The following is a 9,197-nucleotide window of genomic DNA, read 5'->3' as shown; positions in this document are numbered from 1 at the left end:
AAAGGAAATGAGCCTTGGTGACGTTGAATGTGTTAGCGTTACACACTGCTATCTGAAATACCACACAGTGCTGCATAGTAAGCATGGGAGTGCAGGAGAAGCAGCTGGCTGTGTGCTAAGAGTGTGTTTCTGGAGACTGTGTATTTTCAGGTGCAAGAGAGATCTGCATGGACGCTTGCACAACTGCATGAAGACTGCAGAGATGTATGTGAGAGTACATGTGTGGTAAGGGTTAATTGGAGTTTTGAACATGTAGGAACTACCTCACCCAGTGCAGGAGTGGAAGAAAAATCTACCATGTTGATTTCAAATGTGTTAGCATTTGCCTCTCATTTGTGAGATAGTGATTTGTGCTGAATGCTAACCATCACAGTTCAAGAAAACAAGCGGCCCCTTTCCTGCGAGTGCAAGTCTTACAGAACAAGAGCAACACAAATTAAATCTCTGACAACAATTCCTGTGTGCAGACAGACTCATGGTGTGATTCTAGGCAGAAAACGATATTTGATTGGCAATTTCAAAGCACATTTACTACTGTGGTAGAGCAAGTGATAATTACTGTAACAGCCTGACACATTTTCCTTATAGTTTAGAGAGGCAGAAAAGAGCACATGTCCCAACAGCTACTTGAGACCATGAGCATGTGGAACCTGGGTGAGTGATTAGACTAGAGCAAAGGAAATGAGCCTTGGTGACGTTGAATGTGTTAGCGATACACACTCCTATCTGAAATACCACACAGTGCTGAATAGTAAGCATGGGAGTGCAGGAGAAGCAGCTGGCTGTGTGCTAAGAGTGTGTTTCTGGAGACTGTGTATTGTCAGGTGCAAGAGAGATCTGCATGGACGCTTGCACAACTGCATGAAGACTGCAGAGATGTATGTAAGAGTACATGTATGGTAAGGGCTAATTGGAGTTTTGAACATGTAGGAACTACCTCACCCATTGCAGGAGTGGAAGGAAAATCTACCCTGTTGATTTCAAATGTGTTAGCATTTGCCTCTCATCTGTGAGATATTGATTTGTGCTGAATGCTAACCATCACAGTTCAAGAAAACAAGCTGCCCCTTTCCTGCGAGTGCAAGTCTTACAGAACAAGAGCAACGCAAATTAAATCTCTGACAACAATTCCTGTGTGCAGACAGACTCATGGTGTGATTCTAGGCAGAAAACGATATTTTATTGGCAATTTCAAAGCACATTTACTACTGTGGTAGAGCAAGTGATAATTACTGTAACAGCCTGACACATTTTCCTTATAGTTTAGAGAGGCAGAAAAGAGCACATGTCCTAACAGCTACTAGAGACCATGAGTATGTGGAACCTTGGTGAGTGATTAGACTAGAGCAAAGGAAATGAGCCTTGGTGACGTTGAATGTGTTAGCGTTACACACTGCTATCTGAAATATCACACAGTGCTGCATAGTAAGCATGGGAGTGCAGGAGAAGCAGCTGGCTGTGTGCTAAGAGTGTGTTTCTGGAGACTGTGTATTGTCAGGTGCAAGAGAGATCTGCATGGACGCTTGCACAACTGCATGAAGACTGCAGAGATGTATGTGAGAGTACATGTGTGGTAAGGGTTAATTGGAATTTTGAACATGTAGGAACTACCTCACCCATTGCAGGAGTGGAAGGAAAATCTACCATGTTGATTTCAAATGTGTTCGCATTTGCCTCTCATTTGTGAGATAGTGATTTGTGCTGAATGCTAACCATCACAGTTCAAGAAAACAAGCTGCCCCTTTCCTGCGAGTGCAAGTCTTACAGAACAAGAGCAACACAAATTAAATCTCTGACAACAATTCCTGTGTGCAGACAGACTCATGGTGTGATTCTAGGCAGAAAACGATATTTGATTGGCAATTTCAAAGCACATTTACTACTGTGGTAGAGCAAGTGATAATTACTGTAACAGCCTGACACATTTTCCTTATAGTTTAGAGAGGCAGAAAAGAGCACATGTCCTAACAGCTACTTGAGACCATGAGCATGTGGAACCTGGTGAGTGATTAGACTAGAGCAAAGGAAATTAGCCTTGGTGACGTTGAATGTGTTAGCGATACATACTCCTATCTGAAATACCACACAGTGCTGAATAGTAAGCATGGGAGTGCAGGAGAAGCAGCTGGCTGTGTGCTAAGAGTGTGTTTCTGGAGACTGTGTATTGTCAGGTGCAAGAGAGATCTGCATGGACGCTTGCACAACTGCATGAAGACTGCAGAGATGTATGTAAGAGTACATGTGTGGTAAGGGTTAATTGGAGTTTTGAACATGTAGGAACTACCTCACCCATTGCAGGAGTGGAAGGAAAATCTACCATGTTGATTTCAAATGTGTTCGCATTTGCCTCTCATTTGTGAGATAGTGATTTGTGCTGAATGCTAACCATCACAGTTCAAGAAAACAAGCTGCCCCTTTCCTGCGAGTGCAAGTCTTACAGAACAAGAGCAACACAAATTAAATCTCTGACAACAATTCCTGTGTGCAGACAGACTCATGGTGTGATTCTAGGCAGAAAACGATATTTGATTGGCAATTTCAAAGCACATTTACTACTGTGGTAGAGCAAGTGATAATTACTGTAACAGCCTGACACATTTTCCTTATAGTTTAGAGAGGCAGAAAAGAGCACATGTCCTAACAGCTACTTGAGACCATGAGCATGTGGAACCTGGTGAGTGATTAGACTAGAGCAAAGGAAATTAGCCTTGGTGACGATGAATGTGTTAGCGATACATACTCCTATCTGAAATACCACACAGTGCTGAATAGTAAGCATGGGAGTGCAGGAGAAGCAGCTGGCTGTGTGCTAAGAGTGTGTTTCTGGAGACTGTGTATTGTCAGGTGCAAGAGAGATCTGCATGGACGCTTGCACAACTCCATGAAGACTGCAGAGATGTATGTAAGAGTACATGTGTGGTAAGGGTTAATTGGAGTTTTGAACATGTAGGAACTACCTCACCCATTGCAGGAGTGGAAGGAAAATCTACCCTGTTGATTTCAAATGTGTTAGCATTTGCCTCTCATCTGTGAGATATTGATTTGTGCTGAATGCTAACCATCACAGTTCAAGAAAACAAACTGCCCCTTTCCTGCGAGTGCAAGTCTTACAGAACAAGAGCAACACAAATTAAATCTCTGACAACAATTCCTGTGTGCAGACAGACTCAAGGTGTGATTCTAGGCAGAAAACGATATTTGATTGGTAATTTCAAAGCACATTTACTACTGTGGTAGAGCAAGTGATAATTACTGTAACAGCCTGACACATTTTCCTTATAGTTTAGAGAGGCAGAAAAGAGCACATGTCCTAACAGCTACTAGAGACCATGAGTATGTGGAACCTTGGTGAGTGATTAGACTAGAGCAAAGGAAATGAGCCTTGGTGAAGTTGAATGTGTTAGCGTTACACACTGCTATCTGAATTACCACACAGTGCTGCATAGTAAGCATGGGAGTGCAGGAGAAGCAGCTGGCTGTGTGCTAAGAGTGTGTTTCTGGAGACTGTGTATTGTCAGGTGCAAGAGAGATCTGCATGGACGCTTGCACAACTGCATGAAGACTGCAGAGATGTATGTGAGAGTACATGTGTGGTAAGGGTTAATTGGAGTTTTGAACATGTAGGAACTACCTCACCCATTGCAGGAGTGGAAGGAAAATCTACCATGTTGATTTCAAATGTGTTAGCATTTGCCTCTCATTTGTGAGATAGTGATTTGTGCTGAATGCTAACCATCACAGTTCAAGAAAACAAGCTGCCCCTTTCCTGCGAGTGCAAGTCTTACAGAACAAGAGCAACACAAATTAAATCTATGACAACAATTCCTGTGTGCAGACAGACTCATGGTGTGGTTCTAGGCAGAAAACGATATTTGATTGGCAATTTCTAAGCACATTTACTACTGTGGTAGAGCAAGTGATAATTACTGTAACAGCCTGACACATTTTCCTTATAGTTTAGAGAGGCAGAAAAGAGCACATGTCCTAACATCTACTAGAGACCATGAGTATGTGGAACCTTGGTGAGTGATTAGACTAGAGCAAAGGAAATGAGCCTTGGTGACGTTGAATGTGTTAGCGTTACACACTGCTATCTGAAATACCACACAGTGCTGCATAGTAAGCATGGGAGTGCAGGAGAAGCAGCTGGCTGTGTGCTAAGAGTGTGTTTCTGGAGACTGTGTATTGTCAGGTTCAAGAGAGATCTGCATGGACGCTTGCACAACTGCATGAAGACTGCAGAGATGCATGTGAGAGTACATGTGTGGTAAGGGTTAATTGGAGTTTTGAACATGTAGGAACTACCTCACCCATTGCAGGAGTGGAAGGAAAATCTACCATGTTGATTTCAAATGTGTTAGCATTTGCCTCTCATTTGTGAGATAGTGATTTGTGCTGAATGCTAACCATCACAGTTCAAGAAAACAAGCTGCCCCTTTCCTGCGAGTGCAAGTCTTACAGAACAAGAGCAACACAAATTAAATCTATGACAACAATTCCTGTGTGCAGACAGACTCATGGTGTGATTCTAGGCAGAAAACAATATTTGATTGGCAATTTCAAAGCACATTTACTACTGTGGTAGAGCAAGCGATAATTACTGTAACAGCCTGACACATTTTCCTTATAGTTTAGAGAGGCAGAAAAGAGCACATGTCCTAACAGCTACTAGAGACCATGAGTATGTGGAACCTTGGTGAGTGATTAGACTAGAGCAAAGGAAATGAGCCTTGGTGACGTTGAATGTGTTAGCGTTACACACTGCTATCTGAAATACCACACAGTGCTGCATAGTAAGCATGGGAGTGCAGGAGAAGCAGCTGGCTGTGTGCTAAGAGTGTGTTTCTGGAGACTGTGTATTGTCAGGTGCAAGAGAGATCTGCATGGACGCTTGCACAACTGCATGAAGACTGCAGAGATGTATGTGAGAGTACATGTGTGGTAAGGGTTAATTGGAGTTTTGAACATGTAGGAACTACCTCACCCATTGCAGGAGTGGAAGGAAAATCTACCATGTTGATTTCAAATGTGTTAGCATTTGCCTCTCATTTGTGAGATAGTGATTTGTGCTGAATGCTAACCATCACAGTTCAAAAAAACAAGCTGCCCCTTTCCTGCGAGTGCAAGTCTTACAGAACAAGAGCAACACAAAATAAATCTATGACAACAATTCCTGTGTGCAGACAGACTCATGGTGTGATTCTAGGCAGAAAACGATATTTGATTGGCAATTTCTAAGCACATTTACTACTGTGGTAGAGCAAGTGATAATTACTGTAACAGCCTGACACATTTTCCTTATAGTTTAGAGAGGCAGAAAAGAGCACATGTCCTAACAGCTACTAGAGACCATGAGTATGTGGAACCTTGGTGAGTGATTAGACTAGAGCAAAGGAAATGAGCCTTGGTGACGTTGAATGTGTTAGCGTTACACACTGCTATCTGAAATACCACACAGTGCTGCATAGTAAGCATGGGAGTGCAGGAGAAGCAGCTGGCTGTGTGCTAAGAGTGTGTTTCTGGAGACTGTGTATTGTCAGGTGCAAGAGAGATCTGCATGGACGCTTGCACAACTGCATGAAGACTGCAGAGATGTATGTGAGAGTACATGTGTGGTAAGGGTTAATTGGAGTTTTGAACATGTAGGAACTACCTCACCCATTGCAGGAGTGGAAGGAAAATCTACCATGTTGATTTCAAATGTGTTAGCATTTGCCTCTCATTTGTGAGATAGTGATTTGTGCTGAATGCTAACCATCACAGTTCAAGAAAACAAGCTGCCCCTTTCCTGCGAGTGCAAGTCTTACAGAACAAGAGCAACACAAATTAAATCTATGACAACAATTCCTGTGTGCAGACAGACTCATGGTGTGATTCTAGGCAGAAAACGATATTTGATTGGCAATTTCAAAGCACATTTACTACTGTGGTAGAGCAAGTGATAATTACTGTAACAGCCTGACACATTTTCCTTATAGTTTAGAGAGGCAGAAAAGAGCACATGTCCTAACAGCTACTAGAGACCATGAGTATGTGGAACCTTGGTGAGTGATTAGACTAGAGCAAAGGAAATGAGCCTTGGTGACGTTGAATGTGTTAGCGTTACACACTGCTATCTGAAATACCACACAGTGCTGCATAGTAAGCATGGGAGTGCAAGAGAAGCAGCTGGCTGTGTGCTAAGAGTGTGTTTCTGGAGACTGTATTGTCAGGTGCAAGAGAGATCTGCATGGACGCTTGCACAACTGCATGAAGACTGCAGAGATGTATGTGAGAGTACATGTGTGGTAAGGGTTAATTGGAGTTTTGAACATGTAGGAACTACCTCACCCATTGCAGGAGTGGAAGGAAAATCTACCATGTTGATTTCAAATGTGTTAGCATTTGCCTCTCATTTGTGAGATAGTGATTTGTGCTGAATGCTAACTGTTAGACGGTAGACGGACCGGGAGGGTCGGCCGAGGGAGAGCCGTCTCCAGCGATCGTACAGACGAGTAACTTCCCCCCCCACAGATGTACACCACACGAAGATAAGGTTTAACGTTCTTTATAAGCAATCTTTAGGTACGATAGAATGGTACAAGGAGGTCAGGACTCAGGGGTCCCCTCGATTCTAGTCTCTTGGTTGGGAAAGGGGGTAGCGGGACAGTCTTGTTACCAATCTGGTAAATGCGATGATATGATGGATAGCTCACAATCCTCGAGCTCGGCGTTCTAGATGGACGGGCCGGGCAGCGCCGGCAGGTCCCGAGATGATCGTAGGTAGTGACGGTCCGCGGCGGCGCCAGCAGGTCCCGGTGAAGGTGGTAGTTACAACGGTCCGCGGCAGCGCCAGCAGGTCCCGACGAGGATGAAGGATGCAGAAGGTTGCGGCAGCGCCAGCAGGCAGGACGATAGTTCGCAAGGCAGGGCTACGGCAGCGCCAGTAGTCCGTCAAGGATGAGTTCTTCACGGTGTCTCTCGACTCCAGGATACAACTGCCTTCCTGCTCTAGAGCTGCCCCAGTTATAGGTCTGGCCCCCTTTGATGTCCGGACCCTCGCACTTGGAGGTCGGGAGGTCCGGGATGAGGGAGTCCAGACACCCAGCAGGGGGGTGGAGCCAGCGCCCGGGGGAGCTGGGGGGCGATCGGCACCTGGCGGGGGAGAGCCATCGACACTTCTTTCTCCTATTGACCTGCCAAGTGGTCCGTTCACCTCCTGGGTGGATGGTGGTGCCGGGATGTCGGGGCCTGGCCAGGCCCAGGGTTAGGGTTGAGCGGAGGCCACGTGGCCTCGTGGTGCAGTGTCCAAGATGGCGGCCGGGCCGGGCGAGGGAGCCGGTAGTGGTTCGGCACCATGATACAGAGATGTCCGGGGGCAGGAGTCCCGTATGAGACGGGGTGCGGGTTGCTTCTGTGGGTAACACCTGGAGGGCCGGGGCTCGGGCCCTGTCATGCGGGGAGGGAGCAAGCCCTTTATGTGGCCTGTCCAACATGCGTCCCCCCCAGCTGAAGGCGGGGAGAGTCACCCATCCTCTTGGGGACTCTCCTCGTCGAGGCGGAAAAAGCGTGACAGGCCATCCGCGTTGGCGTGGTCTTGGCCAGGTCGATGTTCCACTGTGAAGTCCATCCCCTGCAGGGAGATGGACCAACGCAATAGTTTGGGGTTTTCCCCCCGCATCTGCATTAGCCACTGCAGGGGCCGATGATCTGTTTGCACCCGGAAGTGGGTACCGAAGAGATAGGGCCGGAGCTTTTTGAGGGCCCACACCACTGCGAAGGCCTCCCTCTCGATGGTGCTCCAGCGCTGTTCTCGGGCCAGGAGGCGTCTGCTGATGAAGGCCACTGGTTGGTCAAGTCCCTCGGAGTTCAACTGGGAGAGGACCGCCCCGATGCCATGGTCGGAGGCATCTGTTTGTACGATGAATTCCCGACTGTAGTCGGGGGCCTGGAGCACAGGGGCAGTGCACATGGCGGCCTTCAGCTTCTCGAAGGCCGCTTGACAGTCTGGGGTCCAGTTGACCTTCTTCGGGTGGTTTTTGGATGTGAGTTCCGTGAGGGGCCCCACAATGCTGCTATAGTCCCTCACGAACCGCCAGTAGTAGCCGGTGAGCCTCAAGAAGGCTCGGACCTCGGTCTGCGTGACTGGAGGCTGCCAGGACTGGATGGCAGTGATCTTGAGTTGTAGAGGGGCCACCAGACCGCTTCCCACCTGGTGTCCAAGATAGGTCACGGACCCCTGACCAATTTGGCACTTGCTGGCCTTGATTGTGAGGCCGGCCCGTTGGAGGGCCTGCAGGACCTCTCGGAGGTGGTGGAGGTGGTTGGACCAGTGGCGGCTGTACACAGCGATATCGTCCAGGTAGGCGGCGCTGAACTCCTCGAGTCCCGCCAAGACCTGGTTCACCAGTCGCTGAAAAGTAGCTGGGGCATTCTTCATGCCGAATGGCATGACTTTGAAGTGGTAGTGGCCATCGGGGGTGGAAAAGGCGGATCGTTCTTGAGCCCGGGGTGTGAGACCGATCTGCCAGTAGCCCGCTGTCAGGTCGAAGATGCTGAGGTAGCGGGCAGCCCCCATGCGGTCGATCAGTTCATCCGCTCGGGGGATGGGATGAGCGTCGGTTCTGGTGACAGCATTCAAGCCCCGATAGTCGACGCAGAATCGGAGCTCAGGAGTGGTGCCGGGGGCAGCAGCTTTGGGGACCAGCACGACCGGGCTGGCCCAGGGGCTGTCCGAGGGCTCGATGACCCCGAGCGTGAGCATCTTTGACACCTCCTCTTGGATGCAGGACCGTACCCGATCTGGTACGCGGTACGCCCGATGTCTGATAGGGGGACTGTCCCCAGTGTCCACGTCGTGCAAGCACCAGGGGGTGACCCCTCGGGTGAGGGAAAACAGGGTCGCAAACTGCAGCAGGAGGTCCCGGCAGCCTTGGCGCTGTTCCGGGGTGAGGGCATCTGAGAGTCGGACCCCGTCCACGGAACCATCTTTCTCACGAGTCTTTAGGAGATCAGGGAGAGGCTCGGAGTCTTCTTCCGCTCCACTGTCCGTAGCCATCAGGAGGCTGAGCTCCGAGTGCACAAAGTGGGGTTTGAGTATGTTGGCGTGGAGGACCCGGAGGGGGTTCCGTGGAGATTCCATATCGATGAGATAGGTGACGGGGCTCTTGCGCTCGACCACTTTGAAGGGCCCCGTCCACTTGTCCTGCAAGGCACAT

The sequence above is a fragment of the Triturus cristatus genome, chromosome 1_1 (assembly GCF_964204655.1).
Source record: "Triturus cristatus chromosome 1_1, aTriCri1.1, whole genome shotgun sequence".
NCBI lineage: Eukaryota > Metazoa > Chordata > Amphibia > Caudata > Salamandridae > Triturus > Triturus cristatus.
The sequence above is the reverse complement of the archived record's forward strand: the minus strand, read 5'-3'. Positions refer to the sequence as shown.